At 43.5% G+C, this 18,522-nt stretch overlaps 1 protein-coding gene across 4 annotated transcripts in view; it reads left to right on the top strand.

The window, feature by feature from the left end:
- Positions 1–4,507: 4,507 nt before the first annotated feature.
- Positions 4,508–18,522, top strand: part of kansl1b (KAT8 regulatory NSL complex subunit 1b) — a 63,742-nt gene continuing 49,727 nt past the window's right edge. The window contains exon 1 of one of the 4 annotated variants that reach the window (XM_053684591.1): positions 4,508–4,642. The gene's annotated coding sequence lies outside the window, so the exon portion shown is untranslated. Of the gene's footprint in view, positions 4,643–7,602; positions 8,245–18,522 lie in introns of those variants that run through there. The other 3 variants (XM_053684593.1, XM_053684590.1, XM_053684594.1) reach the window with 3 other exon arrangements.

Below are 18,522 nucleotides of genomic sequence, written 5' to 3'. Positions count from 1 at the left end.
GTCCGTTGATTCCTCTCCCCTTTTTCAGCACTTTGGGCCGCGAGACGAGAGCGAATCACTCCACGCACTTTGTTTTTGTTTTCTTTCTCTTTTTTTTTTTTCTCCCTTTCACCCCCAGCAGGTTTTCTGACTCGGGATTTTCTGGAATCCGTCTCCTAGAGAGGAAACAAAGTATTTGTGTGTATGTGAATTAGACGCAGAGAGAGGGAGAGAAGAATGCATAATCATCTATGAGTGGAGTTTAAGGAAAATGTTTGCAGCTTTCACACAGCTCCAAATTCAGATCAGAGAGAGAGAGAGAGGATCGTTTCTCGCTTAGACGCCTGAGATGATCAGACTTGCTTTCTGCAGAACAGATATTTGGTTTGTTTGTTTCTGTTTTGTTTTATTTCACCTGGAGCATCTCAAGTGTTTTAACTTGCCTTGTTTCCATTTTCATGTCTGAATCATTACTCACACAACGCTGCGAAGGCAGACACTGGATGTTTATTCCCACAAAAAACAACTGAAAAGTTCTGCACGCTCATAGTTCAGAGCTCACTGATGGAGGAAACTCTCTCCTACGGCACGCTGGTAAGATTCAGGGTGGAGACGTGGAACTTCTTAAAGTCGTGGTGCTTTTGTTTGATGATGCACATTATTTTTTAATTATTTTTTAAATGTTTTTTCTCTCTTTTTTTTTTGCATAAAGTATCTTTAGAAATCCTCGATTTCTTACAGTTTGTGTGTTGACTGGTTGGTTGGTTGGTTGGTTGGTTGACTGAGTAAATATTAAATTGTTTTGTCTTAGGGTAAAAACGCTTGTCTATGTATATTTTAAAGAATTTAAGACGTAATAAATTACTTTGAACTAAAAGTGCTGATGTGGTTGTTCACGGTGCGAGTATTATCTTCGAGATTTAAAAGCAGACATTCAGTGTGAGCTCTCAGTGGAAGTGAAGGACAGCTTCTGAGGTTTTGCTGGAGCTTCAGGGAAGAAATCCTTCAGTAAAGCAGAAATGACAGCGGGTTTATGGAACAAGGTTTCATCCCAGAATTCCAGATTGTGTAAAGAGAAATTCCCTTGCACTATTTGACGGCTCTTAATTCATTAAACTTATTAATAAACATGAACCCACATGCACATAGAGAGAGAGAGATTCCTGCTGAAATTGTTGTTGTTTATTGATGTGATTTAAATTCAATCCCCCCCCCCCCCCCCCCCAATCTCTCTCGAAAAACTTCTTTATATTTACTTCTCATTTTTACATAACAGACGCGATGAATAAAAAAATACAACTAAAAACTCTCCCAAAGTTACAGTTTATTTACTTCACCACTCTCCTGATGGCCATCGGTACAAAACAAACCCGAACCAGCCAATCAGCGGGCAGCTTTCCCGGCGTTGTCCAATCACAGCTCAGGACGCAGCAGCGCTTCCGGTTCACGTCTGGTTGATCCGCTCAGGTAAGTAAGTGGCCGTGAATTCTGCACTCATCACGCAAAAAAAACGCGTTTATTTCTCTACAGTGCGCGGGGGATACAGGACGTGTCGGTAAGCAAACGACGGCCGAGTCGTAAGGCAGTGTTGTTATAAATTTATTTTCACTCTTTAAACGTTATTCAGTAAAATGATTCCCGAGGTTGCAGAGTCAACAGGCCGACATTCAGTTCAAATCGCAGAGACGGCCGTGTTCCAAATCCCTACATCCGGACTGCGTAGGGCACTACAGAGCGTGTTGACGTCATTACTCCGTTCACTGCGTAGCGCGCCTACGTAGGGAGCACGGCTTCAATCCGGATTCGACCTCGGCGTTACTTAGCTTCCTTGGATACGACAGACTTTAACGTTTTATTCAATAGCATGCAAACGAAAGCGAGTATTTAATTCACTAGGAGGGTTTACGTAACATTAAAATATATATATTTTCTTTTTCAAAAACAGTGGAATTTGAGGGTTTTTTTTTCTTTTTAATTAAAAAAAAAAGATCAGTATTAAAAACAGCAGTGAACTAGCTGAGACCGGTCACGTAGAGTTTGCTAGCGGTTAGCTTACTGTTTATCTTTCAGAGATTATTATTATTGTTATTATTATTATTGTTGTTATTATTACTACATTTTTTAAAACAAATGTTAACTTTTTGTTTAGTTGTTTTCCTAGCTAGTCATCTGAGAGAGTTCATATTATTGACTGTTTTTCTGGGGGGTTTTTTGTTGTTGTTTTTTTTTTTTTTAAAGCCTTTCTTTCTGTTGTTGTGTCTCTCATACCCAGTAGTTTCAGGCCACCTGAGTAAACACAAAATACCGTTTTTAAATTATAATTATTTATTGAAGCAAAAAAAAAATGTTATCCAATACTAACTGGGCCTGTGTGAAAATGTATTTGCTCCCGTAATTCCCCAACTCTATGAAACTGGGGTTCAGCTGGACGAGACACAAGCAGACCTGATTAGTGCAAACCCTGTTCAATCAAATCAACACTTACATAGAACTTCTTTAACAGCATGCAGTTGGTTAAAAGGTCTTACCCAGTAACACACTGTGGCAAAGCTGAAAGAAATTCCAGAAATGACGAGGAAGAAGGTGATTGAAGTACATCAGTCTGGGAAGGGCTACAAAGATATTTCAAAGGCTCTGGGACTCCAGAGAACCACAGCGAGAGCCGTTATCTCCAAATGGAAAAATTCGACACAGTAGTGAACCTTCCCTGAAGTGTCCGACCTGCCAAAACTCCTCCAAGAGCACAGCGACAACTCATCCAGGAAGTCACAAAAGAGCCAAGGACAACATCAAAAAACCTACAGGCCTCTCTCGCGTCAATAAAAGTGACTGTTCATGACTCCGCTATCAGAAAGACTCTGCGGGAAAATGTCCTCCATGGAAGAGTGGTGAGGAGAAAACCACTGCTGACCCAGAAGAACATTAAGACTCGTCTGAATTTTACCAAAACACACCTTGAGAGATCCTCAAAGCTTTTGGGAGAATGTTCTGTGGACTGTTGAGTCGAAAGTGGAACTGTTTAGAAGACAGGAGTCCTCATAGTGAACATCATACCTACGGTAAACATGGTGGTGGTAGTGTGATGGTGTGGGGATGCTCTGCTGTTTCAGGGCAACTTGCAGTAATCGAGGGAAACATGAATTCTGCTCTCTACCAGAAAATCCTAAAGGAGAATGTCCGGTCTCCAGTCCGTAAGTTGAAATCTCCAGTCATGGGAAGCGTTTGGTTGCAGTTATCGCTGATAAAGATGGCACAACTAGATTTTTAGTTTAACGGGACAATTAGATTTTTCAAATTTTTTGCTTCAATTAAAAAAAAACGATCTAAATAAAAACTGTATAGTGTTTACTCGGGTTGCCTTTGTTTTATGTTGTATTTCATTTGACGATCTAAAACTATTCAGTATGACAGAAAGCGTTTCAATCTGAAAGCGGTTAAAAAGATAACGAGTTCAATTTTAGTGTAAACTTAAGAGCAGGATTAAATGAAGGCTTAAATTGGTTTTAATCCTTGTTGTAACTGGATTAATAGATAAAAAATGTGATTTAATCCAGTTTAAGCTTCTGGTTTCAGTGGTCTTGGAGTAAGGGTGGACGATATAATGAGTATTACATCATGATCCTCAAACGCATCTCTGCGATACACCATGTGTATCATGATATAAAGATTTATGAGTGATTTCCCAGAAATTCAGCACTGTATGTCTTTGTTTTTTAATCACGTTACTAATGATACGGTATTTAATATCTGCCCGATATTTATTTATTTTCCGGTTTGAAATTCTAATTTAAGAAACTCATATTGCGACCAGATTTACCGCGATGTTGTTATTATAGCGTCACATCACCGGGCTCGATCTTGGAGAATTATTCTGCAGTTACTTTTAAACACTTTCTACGTTTATCACACGTTTATTTATTACAGATCCCTCCGGGGATTTCCACTCTCTGCTGAACTGTGTAAATACGCTGCGTATGAGATCTGATTGAAACCTTCCTGTTCTTTTTAATGTAGGTTTTTACAGGGGGGAAAAAACGTGCGTTAAGAAAGAAAGAACTTTTACAGAATATCAGTTTGGTCTACAACGAAGACTAGGGCTGGGGCGATACGACAAAAAGATCATATCACGATATTCGAGGACGTTTCTATAGTGCACGATACATGATTTAACTAACAAACTGTCTGTAAACTGTAGTAAAATAACCTAAAAAACTGCTGAACGGCGTTTGACGATACTTTAACGCCTACGAAGAAGATTAAGCTAAAAAAAAAAGAATGACCTCAAATCAGCGGCATCCGTTCTGTACCGTTTAATCCGTAATGATTAAAAATCGTTTAAAAAAAAAAAAGCATCACCATACCAACGATATCTTCGAACATCGTATCGCGTGATCGTTTATCACGATATGGGTGTTCCATCGCCGTATCGCCAAGCCCTAATGAGTGGCGCATGTTTATTTCTATATTTTACCTGTTTAACTCTGTTGAAGTTTTGAATCTGAACCGATCAGACCTTCATGCCTTTGTGTTTCTCTCTGATCTTTAGATCGAACATTCTTGGATAAACCGAACACACACACACACACACACACACATACACAGACAAAGCCTGTTGGACAGAATGAAGGTGTTCAAGTCTGGATGCAGCTCGTGCTTTTCAACGGTGAGACAAAACTTCTTTTTTTGTTTTCATGAGTATTTACTTTTTTAGACCGGCTTTCTTAATAAAGTTTTATACACGTAGTAGTACAAATCAAGCAGTAAAAAAAAAATAGATGGATAACAATGTAATGTAATAGAAAAGCGCTTTGATTAAATAAATTAACGATGAAGGGAGAATCTTAAATAGTAATGTAAGTGTAATGAGATGTAAAAAAAAAACCCCACACAAGTATAGGATATACAATAAATAAACAATATAAGAATTTTAGAATGATGTGATAAAGAATATAAAAACGATAAATACAGATGTAAAAACAGAGCGATTTTAAAGGAAGGCGTTTGGATGTGATTAAACTGCCGTGATGGACGGATGGTGAAATTTCCCCAGATTTTATTACCATGAGACGGAGTTAGGAATTAAATTAGCAGGGTTTTATTTTTCTCTTCTTCGTTCACGCTGTTTTTTAGACTTCTTGTTGTTTTTAATCTGTAGTCTTTAATACGCTTCAGTACGTGTCAGAATGCACAGATATCGTTAAACCACTTCTTTCCCCTTATGTTTATTTTCCTCCAGGTATTTATCTGTAGTCTTTATTCTGTGTGAGATTACTCAGAATCATGAGTTCCCATCGTTTTCTGGTGCAAAACTAATTTTTCACCTCCAAATAAATAATAAAATTAACACGTTTCTCGTCCTGACCACCAGGAGGCGCAGCGGCACCATTCAGCTGCTGAATCAAGACGCTTTATTACAGGGGTTTTTTTGGGCGCCATCTTTATTCCTGCTGTTTGTGACGTTTTTAAAAAAATATATATTTATTTATTTATTATTTCTCCTCTGTGTGTATTAGAAACTCGAACAACTTGATGACAAAATGAAAAGGGAGGAAGATATATAAATTTTCTATTATTTTCAACCAATTTCTTTACATTTTAGCAGACACTCTCATCTAGAGCGACTGACAGAAGCGCGTGAAAGTTTTAAAAGAAGAAAAACCACGCACGTCCTCGTGCTAGGCTTGTGACTCGGGTTATCCGAACTGGGGGAAAAAGTCCCGTTGAGTAAGAATTCCTACCGGGGAAAGTCGGGAAGGTGTCCTCAATCCTGACGTCGGGACAAAATGGCCGCCTGCACCGTCTGCGTTAAATAAGACGCGACTTGGAATGATCGCAGTGTTTTACGTTTTACTTTATAGAGCTGCTTTAGTTCGAGTGAAACAATCGGACCGTTTAATAGGCACCGACTGAAATGAATCGAGGCTGCGATCGGAATTCGAGTAATAGAGACGAAAAAATTACAAATGGCTGGTGCGTAGGAAAGAATCCATATTTGTAAACTAAAAGGCTGATTTGTGCGTAACGACGTTCCTTTTATAATAGTCCCTCTCTACGTCAGATTCAGTCAAACGTCCAATCTTTTTTCTTTTTTTTTTAAGAATCGTACCGTAGTAGATTCAGTGGCATCGGCAAATATCGGCTTGTTGCTTTAAGAATCGGTTCGAATCGTATCCTAGCTGAAGTTAGCTGAACAGCTTGTTGCTAACAACGCGCAAGCTTTTCATGGAGGCCCGTGGGGTTTTTTGTTTGTTTTTGTTTATTTTTTTTATTTCATGCCAAGCTTTATTACCCACAATGCACTGCGGTGTATGTAGAGCAGTGAGCGAGATTGTAGAAGTCTTGTGTGTTTACTGTTCCTGTGTACTCTGTCAGGTTCTAGTGTAGCACACTAATTTATAGCCTAAGCACCACTTAGCACTGAACATTAGTGTACATGAAGGTAAATATCTTAATACACACACACACACACACATTATTTGCACATGTCAAGAAAAAAAAACATGGCTGTGTTTCTGTCTCCACTCACATCCAGCTGTGACCCAGCTGTTTCTCTCTCTCTCTCTCTCTCTCTCTCTCTCACACACACACACACACACACACAGACTGCGAGACAACACGCTCTTAAACTCTGAGTGTGATTTTTTTTTTTATTTATTTTTGTCCAAACGTGCCTTTTTTAAAAGGCTGACAGTGTGATGTGTGTGTAGTTTAACCCTGCTGAGCACTAGCGCTCACGCCATGTTTCATTGTGTGTCTCTTGGTGTGTGTGTGTGTGTGTGTGTGTGTGTGTGTGTGTGTGTGTGTAGTAGTTGAATGTCCTGAACATGCAGATGTCTTAGTCTAGGCCCCTTGAGACCTTGAAGTAGATTTGTTGATGCCAAGAGCTGTTCCTCTCTCTGTGTGTGTGTGTGTGTGTGTGTGTGTGTGTGTGTGTGTGTGTGTGTGTGTGTGTGTGCGCGCGCGCGCGCGTGTGTTTTGTGTTCCTGTTTTGTTCTCGTGTTTTGAGTCTAGTCTGAATATACTTTAGATTCACTCTACCCTCACTCTGACTCTCAGCTTTACCCTCTGTGGGATTGTGTGTACTTAGTCGTAGTTTGGCGTACCACCGGGTTTAGTCGTAGTTTGGCGTACCACCGGGTTTAGTCGTAGTTTGGCGTACCACCGGGTTTAGTCGTAGCTTGGCGTACCACCGGGTTTAGTCGTAGCTTGGCGTACCACCGGGTTTAGTCGTAGTTTGGCGTACCACCGGGTTTAGTCGTAGTTTGGCGTACCACCGGGTTTAGCTGTAGTTTGGAGTATGAGTGGGTCTAGTTGTAGGTCTGTGGATTAATTTTAGCTTTGTACATATGTTCATTGTAACTCTGTTTTGTGTCTGTTTAGTTGTGTGTGTGTGTGTGTGTGTGTGTGTGTGTGTGTGAGACCCTTTGTGAGGACCACAAAGCCAAATATGTTCTCACAAAAAACCCCAACTGTTTTTATGGCTTTTATTTGAAACAGTAGATAATGATTACATCAGTGGACGTTCTGTGAAGAAACAAGACGCGCGCGCGCGCGTGTGTGTGTGTGTGTGTCAGAGAGGGAGAGAACCCACCCTGGTCTCAGAGCTCTGCACTGCGCGTGTGTGTGTAAGCCGTGGCTGAAGCGGCAGGTGGCGCGTGTGCGTGTGCCCGATGCGCGCTCCCAGCGCCCCCTGTCGGTGTGTGAGTGTCAGTAAGAGGAAGCCCGACGCGCTGCTCCGCTGTTTTCTGTTTTGTCAGAGAGTTGAAAATCCGCCGAGCCGCCATTTTCCCCCACCGTCTCTCCCTCTGACACAACAACAATATACCCGAGAAACACACACCGCCAGCACGCAGATCCAGCCCGAAAACCGCGCAATCACACCGGAACCGCGCCGTGTGCCGGGGCAGGGAGACGGAGCAGCGCTGCGCCGCGGGATTAAACACCGGAGCGGGCTTTTTTTATTCCCCTTTGTGCCTCTTTGTGTGATTTCGGCTCCTTCGCCCATTTCGTGAATCCCAAACGGAGCGGATTTACCGGACGAGCGCACCAGGATTTTCTTCCTCTCTCCCCCACCTCATTTTTATTTTTGATTTTTTTATTTTAACCCCCAAGAGGAATATCTCCAGCACCAACCCCCCACCTCTACACCCGGATCGCGCGATTATTCTCCATAATACAGATCTCTATTTTTAAAAATAATACTCAAACTGGAGCGTAATTAGTGAGATCCACCCCCACCCACCCCCCCCTTCTCGGAGTCACGTGGTAGGTTCCACCTTTTTCTCTTTGTTACTTTAATGTGTGTAGCAGGAAATAATGTCGAGCGGAGAGGTGTTGTTGTGTGAGAACCCGCTCCGGTCTCCTCCACACGGCCGGGGAAGGCGTGGAGCAGTCGATTGTGATGTTTGGTGTCCGTGTGAAGGTTAAAGAGTTGAAATGCGCGCAGTGTGAGCCGCTTCCTCTCCCATGTTGCAGTCAAACCCCGCAAAAAGTAGGTCGAGGAAGAAAACCTCTCGATTCTGTGCAGAATAATTCCTCCATAATCTGTCCGGACCTTCATGGTGCTCTCTCAGTGCTGAAAGATCATCCATCACCTCCTCTCTGAAGTGTTTTACAGGGCTGATTATCACCAACAACACTGATATTCCATCCACAAACATCACCATCATCATACACAACAACAATATCATCATAAACAACAACAGTATCATCATCATAAACAATAGAATTTTGATAATGTTTGCACCTTTTTATTAGGATCCTATTCCTTCCTCAATCCCACCTCCACACCAATGGTATTGAGATTAAATGATAATGTCCTCATCACACTCCTAAAAGGAATACTCGATTAATATCCTGACCTTTTAACGTTATTTGAAATCACACACACACACACAAGGTCAAGGCGAATGTAATTCTTCGTGTTTGTGTTATTTATTCTTGCTACAGTAGAGTCCAGGGTGAAACATTTACACGCCACGTTTTACCTTCTGGATTATTTATTATGTTATGATTTTTTTCAATATTATTATTATTATTATTATGTAGCTTTATCTTCAAGACGTTTTTAAAACCATATCCCTGATGTGTGTGTGTGAGAGAGAGAGCGAGCGAGAGAGAGAAAATCTCGCAGCAACATATTGGTTTTATATATATATATATATATATGGTAAAGGTTGTCATGTTTTTTTCTTTCGACCCTGGAGGAGGCCGAGTTTAACCGGGCTATTACATAATTTCCATATTTTTACGCTTAATTTCCTTTCTCGGCTGCTTTGCTGAGCCACACCGCACTGCTGATGCCCAAACAGGACCAAGCCACCATTTTTATATATATATTATAATCATTTATTCCATAAAGAGAGGGAGCTCTGTCTACGCATGTATGTAGCCTTGTGTGCGTGTCCCATATTAAACAGCACCCGTCTCCCAGCTTCTTCACCTGTGTTTAGTGTCCACACTCTGTACTTTTCCATGCTATAACGTGTTAACGTTCGCACATCCTCATGCCAGACGTGAGCCTGTTTTCAAGCTCAAATATACCAGCCTTTTCTTTCCCGATTGCCCAGCAGGAATCTTTCTTTCTTTCTTTCTTTCTCCCTTTATATAAATTCGGTGGTTATTTGCTGCACAACATGGCACTGGCGCGCTTCAGATGTCATGTCGGTTTTACTTTATCTGCTCGCGATCTGAACTTAAACATGTTCGTGTTTGATTAGTGGTTTGGCTTTCGCGCTCTGACAGTGAAGAAGGGAAAAAAAGAGAGGGAGAGAGACAGCAAAACATAGCTTATTCATTTTTGTTTTTGTAGATCTTGCTAAAACAAGGCTGTACGTTTGTTTCATGCTATAGTTTTGTTTGTTTTTTTTTTCCCTTCCTTTTCTCTCTCTCTCTCTCTCTCTCTCTCTCTCTCTCTCTCTCTTAAAAATGTTCTTTTTAGGCCTCATCTTAAGATGAATTCAATAACCGGAGGTCAGTTATTCGACCTCTCCGCTCTGCTGCTTGTAGATCTCTCAACCTTCTTAAGCTTTACCTCATCGATATTTGACTCCGAACAAACGTTGCTTATTACTACACTCGCTCGCGCTCTCTCTCTCTCTCTCTCTCGCTCTGTTTTTTTTGTGCGTTAAACATTCCACTGTTTGTGTTTTTGTATCACCCCCACCCATAAAACCTCCCTAATTTATTTATACAGCCAGGTCACGCCCTAAACGACGGCGGTGGCAGACTGTAACGCGCTGTAACGCGCGGTCTTCTCCCATGATCGCTGTGAAACGGAGAGGTCTGAGCTCCTCCTTTAGACCCTTTCCCTCTTGTTTAAAGCTCCTCGGGTCCTGGCAGGATGTTATGTAACAGGTCAGCGGTGTAACTTCTGTCAGGGCGGTCGGTGCGCTCGGCCCCGCCTGGAACGCTTTCTTTCTTCGCTACATGTGGTCTTTTATTCGTCTGTTTGTCTGAAAGCACGGTCCGTACGGGGGATTTTTTTTTTTTTTTTATTTTTTTTTTAAAAAAGATGACGCACTCCCAAAGGGGTTTAATTTCACTTCTGTCTCACTGTCCTTTTTGTTCAAATAAATCAGTACTTGTTTCAGCTGTGCCTTCTGAGGAATAAACACACAACCTGCTGATTTTACAAGCTACGAAACGTTAGCGTTGTTGTGTTGCCGAGCGTTTTTTTTTTTTTGGAGGGGGCGGGTAATATTGTAAGTATCGTCAAATTAAAGCAAGATAGCTTCTGAATTGGATTCTGATTGCTCAGTACGTGTTCATTCAAAACAAAGTTCTATAACGCCGCCCATTTTGTGTAACGCTCTTGTTCTCATGCGTTATCGTCTCTATAGCGACAGGGACCGCCGTGACGGACGCGCCACACGCACTTGTGTTATCGTAAAGCGTGTGACCGTCGATACGGTGACGTTTTCTCTGGCGAGACCTTTATATGCAGCGTTTATGGGAGGAGTCTCCGGTCGGTGTCGGCGTTTTCGTCACGTTGCGCTAACGTTACGCTTTCACGCGAGAGGATTTTGCGCTTTGCGGTTGCTTAGTAACATGACCAAGAACGCACGCTTGTTTGTAGCCGCTATACTAACTCGTCGGCGTTCCCCAAAGTGGTACGTAACTGTAAAATGATAAAACGTGTGAGGTGCTGTCATGTTGCCATCGTTGGCAAATTGCCAACGGGGTGTGTGTATGTACGTGTGTGTGTGTGTGTATATATGTATATATATACACACACACACACATTCACATATCTATCTATACTAATTAGAGATGCACCGATGTATCGGCCGATAAAGGCTATCAGCTGATAGGTTTAGAAACATCCGATGATCAGGGATGATTATATCCTGTCAATCAAAAGAGGGCGGGAAAAACACATTGATTATGTGCTGTGTGTGAAGATTATATATCTCGTGTGGAATGACGACAAAACTGCAGTTTGTAATCTCCGTACTGATATCATTTTACACCTGAAGTAAAATTTACGACGCAGAAGTTTCCGCATCAAGCTAATCACCCCACCCCACCCCCGCTGCGCCCTCGCGTTGAATTAAAGGGCCGGTACACCATTGAAAGATTTAAATGAAGATGAATTGACCAAAAAAAAGTAGTATATAAATTGCACAGAAAAATATATTTGTAGAGTAGTGTATTTCATATCCAGTTCATTTTAATATATAAAAAAGTTGATATTATATACGACCAGTCTGATGTTAATATGAATTAATATGGTAGGGGGGCAGTGGTGGCTTGGTGGTTAAGGCTCTGGGTTACTGTTAAGCCCCGGAGCTGCCACTGTTGGACCCTTGAGCAAGGCCCTTAACCCTATCTGCTCCAGGGGGCGCTGTATCATAACTGACCCTGTGCTCTGACCCCAACTTCCCAACATGCTGGGAAATGTGAAGAAAAGAATTTCACTGTGCTGTAATGTATACGTGATTTAATAAAGACTCATCATGATCATGATATTCAATAAGTTAATAATCTTACTTTAATCTTCAGAATTGAGTTCATGTTCATTAGAGTCATGTGTGTTCTGTTGATGAGACCAGTTACCGTCAAACAACTTGCTGAAATGGAGAGAATAAAGTTTTTATTTGCATTTCTTTCAGAATTGTGGAGTTAATTTTTATTCATTTAAAAGAAGGTATAAAAGGCAGAACTATCGGCCGATATCACTCCGAATTATCGCTTACCGGTATCAGCTGAGAGATTTAGTGTCGGTGCATCTCTAGTATACATGCATTCATACATGGTGGATATATAAATGGAGTTGATGGGTTGAGACTATAATATCTATCAGGCAGCTTATTGAGATATTAACACTGTGCAGTAAATCATCCGAGCTCTGTGGTAGTCTTGGTTTCGGTCCTCTTATTGATTAGTTGCGAGCGCGCGGATTGTTGGACGGTGGATCTGGCTGTCAGCTGCTGAATTGCGTGTAATTATTCCTGTCGCTGCCTTTCATAGCCCATGGAGCTGTAAGTGGGGAAATGGATGGTCCTATGAATAAGATGCTGGAAGGTGTTTAACTGCAGGCCTTTCTTCCTTCCTCACACTCCTCCTCCACACAATCTTTCTTTGGTTGCGTGTAGGTTTGAAGAGAACAGCCTTCACCGTACCGTATACATGTTGCGTAAAGCCTACAGTCGCCGCGACCTCGACAGCCACTCTGAGGAACTTTATGTAAATGTTAAAAAGACCTCCATTTTTAGGAAGGGGGAGAAGTACAGATGAGACGGCCGAGACCGGGGCGGGGTTTTTGTGTAGCGACGGAGTCTGGTGAAGTCGGTTAAACTGCGCTGGATAATCGAATCAACCTGCGAGTAAAGTGTTCACGCCCAAGGAAAAGGCCAGTAAGATTTGGTCGTATTTTTTCATATTTTTTTTTTGGTTGTTGTCTCTCTTTCTCTCTATCCCCCCCCCCCCCCCCCCCCCCGGCCTGCCACCTCTTTACCCTAAACCACATTCAAAAATAATATGCGGTGGTGCCTACCTGAAATACATTCAGAATAAGGACACCAAAATCTACACACCTGATATCTAACGCCTGGTCGCTGCACTTTGTTCATTTGCGCAGCGCTTCTCTTTGCACTTCTGCTCGATGCGAAACTATTTTCATTGCACAGTACAGGTAGTCGCTAAGGAAATGCAAAGTATCTGTCTTAGAAAAACAACCCTGACGTTACAGTATCCACTGAGCGCTTAATTGCGTGGTGGTGGTGTTGTTGTTGTTGTTTTTCTTACTGTTTTGTTAAACAAAAACAAACCTGTTGTGACATAAACACCAGGACTAGTTTGTTCGCTAGCAGTAATCAAATATATCTGACTGCTCTCAGCGAATCAGCTCGCTGTACCTAGACGCGCGTTTCGGTTGTTGCTTTATTTCGGAGATCGCTGCTGTTTTTGTACCGGTTAGGACGGAGACGGTGTAGTTTTCAATAACGGGGAGAGATTCAGGGGGGAAGACGACGACGACGACGACGATGATAAATAGGAAAAGGAGCGCTCGGAAACGAAACGCTACGTAAGTGTCGTGTCCTGTTTTACCCGAAAGGGGACGATGAGTTTCCGAGTCTCTGTGCAGGAAACCACTGCTACACCGTTAAAAATCTCATCTTGGCGAGTGAGAAGGTCTCGGATACGTCCAGTTGTCTACACAATTACAACAAAACCAAATAGAACATGACTAAAACTTACTGTTGCGTATTTCAAGCTTGCGATAGAACAAGTTTGTTCTCATGGCGGATAATTTTGCAACGTGGAACAATAGGTTTAATAATCTTCTTATATCTGGTTAAATGTGTTCTAATAGGAAATATTACATAAATCTGACCATATTCTGGATATTCTCACTGGCTAAGATGTTTGTTTGTTTGTTTGTTTATTTATTTTTGGGGTGCTATTGTTTGCTAAGCCAGCTTCCCTGGTAGAGCCCAGACCCCCCCCCCCCCCCCCCCCACACACACACACCCCTAACGTCAGATCTACATGCACACACACGCACACGCACACATCTATTGTCTGTACATATACAAACCCACCCTCTTCCCTCTAAATAAATAAAATAAATAAAAGATCAATCCTGCAGGGAAACTGTTCATCACACAATCACTGGCTTTAATGTCACGATGAAGCGAAGCGTTTGCTCTTGGTGATCACTGCCTCTTCTATATGTGGCAAAAAAAAACCCAAAACACCAGGGTCGCTTTTTTTTGGGTAAATAGAACACGGCAAGGAAATCACCGCTTCAGGAACTACGAGCAAGGTAAGAACAAATATCTAAAAAAAAAAAAAAAAAACATTACCCAAACTTCCAGCCAGCCCGTCCCTCCCTGAGATTTTGCATGAAGCTACACTCGGCCAACCGCCACGTCGCCGCGTCCGTCTGCCGATCTCGGACTGGTAAGAAGGGAGTCTCCAGTGTCAGAGCTTTATACACTTGATGTTTCGACTAACAGAGCCTGGTGCTGCTGTAACGTAAGCGAGAACAGGAAACGTCTGGTTTCACGGCTGTTTCGCTACACCCGGATTTCTTCGGAGCGGCGGGAAACCGAGGCGGCGTCCTCGCACCACCCCGTCGTTGGTTATTTTCCCAGAACAATCCAACGCTGAGTGTTTTTACAGTCGTGTTCAGTTCAAAACCGCACCTGTGAGCACGCTGAGCCGCGTCTCCGGGACAGTTTAGTGTCTGATTATGGAAACTTTTGTGGGTTTTGCAGCGTTTCAGACTCTGCGTCGGGGGAGGGGAGGGGGGGGCATTGGCGCTCGGTGCCAGATTGAACAGATCGAGTTTACGGTACTCCTGTAACTCATCACTTCCCCGGTGTTTGTTTTTTTATTAAATCCGCTCCACATGGCTGATGTATAGACAGACGAAGGCCCCTCCCCCCTCCCCCATTTTATACGCGTGTGTATTTTGAGCTCTTTGTAATGAAACGGGCTCTAATGGGTGTTTGTGGGTGAAGCGGCTCAGCTGGGAGTGATTCAGACATGTGGAAGAAATCAGTGCACGATGGCTGAACAGCAGATAACGTCTGGAATACCTCGCCGGGGTCCGTGGCGTTTTTAACGCTCGTCGTCTTTCCTTCCTGGTAGACGCTTAAGGATAAAACGAGCCGAGCCGCAGGTCCGATTTGATGCTCAAGTGTGTGCGTGTGCGCTGATCTACCATAATCATCAACAGATAACGTTATCGTGGACTCTCCAGAGAGATTCTGCGCCGCGCCTGCTGCTGTTCCGGAGGAGATGCTGATGTTTGCAGATGTGCGCCGAGCTTGGTTATTACTTGGTTTGCTTTCATCTTGCTATCTGGACTGGCTGCTGTGTGCATCTGGATGCTTCTCACTCGACCAACCTCGTTCTCGTGAGGTTTCAAAAGAAAAGCAGGATCCTAGAAGAGTCTCTGGTGTCGGCACTTTGTAACCATCGAGCCGTGACTTGAACGCTGCGTTCGATTCGATGTCGGAATAGTGCCCGGAACAACCGCGGGAAAACCGCGACTTCCTGTTCAGGAATAGGGACTGGTGAGAAGGACTTAAAACTGTGACTCGGTATTTCATGGTTTTTTTAGGTTGCAGTGACGATATAAATGACCATGCGAAAATTGTAACGTTCATATTTTTGGCCGCACGGGTCACGTCGGCGTACGTTCTCAAGAGCCGTGTAAGCACAAACATCGATTAACTACAACTTAATCCTGACCGCCATTAAACACTAAACTATCTAAACCACTGGTTCTCAACTTGGGGGTATCTCTCTCTCTCTCTCTCTCTATATATATATATATATATATATATATATATATATATATATATATATATATATATATATATATATATATATGAGAGATTGATAGATTTGATATAGAGTAGACGATTATTATACCTGGTCTCCTCCAGTATGGGGTGAGATGGGGGAGTGCTGGGGGGCTTTAGTTAGAAAGGTTGAGAAGGTCTGATGTAAGATATACAAACGCAATGTATTCATGCTGTAACTCCAGGAAAGACGGAAAGGTTGAATTCGAACCACTTCCGTGTTCTGGAGGAAGCTATTTTGGGGGAATAAATGGAACTCTGCCTTCCACCATGATCCACGTTCTCGTCCTATTCATCAACTTCATCGTCAATACCGTATGAAGATGACACACAATTACACCGGTACGGTTCCTCCCCGTGATGATATGGGCAGTTCCTACTTGGGAACTGGAGATGGTCTTCTCAGCTTCATGTTCCTCAGAGTTCCCCAGCGAAAGACCTGGCTGATTTTGAGTCCAGTTGCCCCCAGTTTTTCACTGGTCTCGAACAGTTAGCTTCCCAGACTACTGAGCGACGTGTACGGTTGCTTCCGCTTCTGCACGGTTCAGTCTGTTTGAAAGGAACCCCGGCACGTCCTCCCCCTCTGTGTGGTTCTTCAGGCGGACGAGAACGTCCGAGCGATGTCGAAGAGAGTCCTCCGAGAGAGTGACGCGACCCTGTGTCGACCCGCCTGCAGGAGGTGAATCAGACATGCCGCGTGTTGTCGGTTGCACCACATTTTGCTGCTGACTTATTTTCTTATAACCGCACACCCCTCCAGGTGTTTTTCTTCCACGCTTGTACCACGTTTACATCAGCGTGCGCAGTTCTACTCCGCTATCGTTTCCACGGTAACGGCTTACGCTTTTACGGCAGGCGCACCACGTGACCTAAACAAACCTGTGTTTTTGTAATTTAACTAACGTGTAGTCAGTCGTTCGTGATGTCCCGTTGTCTGTAAGGAGAGGATTATTGAATGTTTATGGAAGGAGTCTCCGATGTCACCGCTTCGTTAAGAAGAGCGGCGGGTGAAGGTACGAAGGAAAGGAAGGGCGCTCAGTGCTCGCTGAAATGAAGTGCGTCTACATGACCGTATCTGCACACAGCGACTCGTTCAGCACAAACCCGGGCTGGTTAATCCCGGTGTTTCTGAACACGTGTCTATGTTTCGACACGTGCTTCTGTGTTGCGTGGACTGAGGAAGCGGGGGCGTGCGAATACAGTGAGTCACGTGACGCGGTCGATAAACAGAGTGGTGGACGATGTACCGCGGTCGTTGCTCCCGATGTCCAGTTTGTCAGCGTTGGTAAAGATCACTGTGAACGACCTTCAGCGACGGGTTTTAATCCCACGCAGGATTCGGGTTCCTTCTGCTTGTCGAGCAAAAACATGTCGCTGTGTGAAACTCGGGCCTCTGGTTTTAATGCAGCTTGCAGTCCAAAGTTCAGGGATTTGTTCATGGCCTGATGGCCCAGTTATAAACACACACACACACACACACACACACACACACACACACACACACAGAGCCGTGGTGGTGCTCAGTTCTGCAGAAATCTCTTCCTTGTTGAGGACGGTTTCTGCGGAGCTCCTGATTAAGGCGGAGCGACGTGATCACATGATGTCATTTACATATTGCATCACAGCACACCTTTCTGATTCGTCACAGGTGCCACTGGGTCTTTTTAACAAGACTGTTAGCTTTGTTTCAGTCGGCTGAAGGATGATTTATAGTTTGGAGTGTTGAGGGTTCATTCTAAAATAAACTGCAGCTGATGACTGTGTTTACACGTGTACAGTGTTCCGCTGTCTACACTCATTACTCCTGCTCCTGATCTCAGCACCTGTCTTCTCATCTACACTCCGCACCTGCCTGTCTCTCCACCTGGCTCTCTGTCTTTCTGCCTGTCTCTCTGCCTGCCTACCTGCCTGTCTCTCTGCCTGTCTCTCCGCCTGGCTCTCTGTCTTTCTGCCTGTCTCTCTGCCTGCCTACCTGCCTGTCTCTGCCTACCTGCCTGTCTCTCTTTTCTCCTCTCTTTTTGTGTGTCTGTCATGCTTTGTTCTTCTTCCTACTATTGGCTGGGTTTGTCTTTGTCGCTTTATCTTTCTGTCTGTAACGTTCTTGTTTGTCTGCCTGTCTCTCTCTCTCTCTCTCTCTCTCTCTCTCTCTCTCTCTCTCTCTCTCTCTCTCTCTCTCTTTTTGTCTGTCTTATTGTATTTTTCTCTCTCCCTCTGTTTCTGTGTCTCTCTCTTTGTCTTTCTTTGTCTCTCTCTCTTGCTGTTTGTCTCTTTCTGTATTTTCACTCTCTCGCTTTGTCTCTCTATCTCCCCCTGTCTCTTATTCTATTCTCTCTCTCTCTCTCTCTCTCTCTCTCTCTCTCCCTCTCTGTTGCTCTTTCTCGCACTTTCTCTTTGTCTCTCTTTCTTGCTGTTTCTGTCTATTTCTCTCTCAGAACCCCTCAAGCGTCATATTGGTCATATCTGCCCTCTCCCGTGTGTGTGTGTGTGTGTGTGTGTGTGTGTGTGTGTGTGTGTTGCGTCCTGCTGCAGGGTCTTGGTGTCCTGATGTACAGAAATGAAATCATTTCTTTTTGTCGGTGTTAAATAAGATCCCGATTTGAGTTTTCCGGCTGGTTCTCTAGCGCTGTACCGGAACTCCGCTAGCGTTTAGACGGACCTCTACGTCGTGATCCGGACCGTGTCCGGTAGCGGTACGGTGACGCGGGTCTGCGTGCGCCGGTCTTAC

The sequence above is a fragment of the Ictalurus punctatus genome, chromosome 12 (assembly GCF_001660625.3).
Source record: "Ictalurus punctatus breed USDA103 chromosome 12, Coco_2.0, whole genome shotgun sequence".
NCBI classification, from domain to species: domain Eukaryota; kingdom Metazoa; phylum Chordata; class Actinopteri; order Siluriformes; family Ictaluridae; genus Ictalurus; species Ictalurus punctatus.
This window is presented reverse-complemented; position numbering and strand designations above follow the sequence as displayed.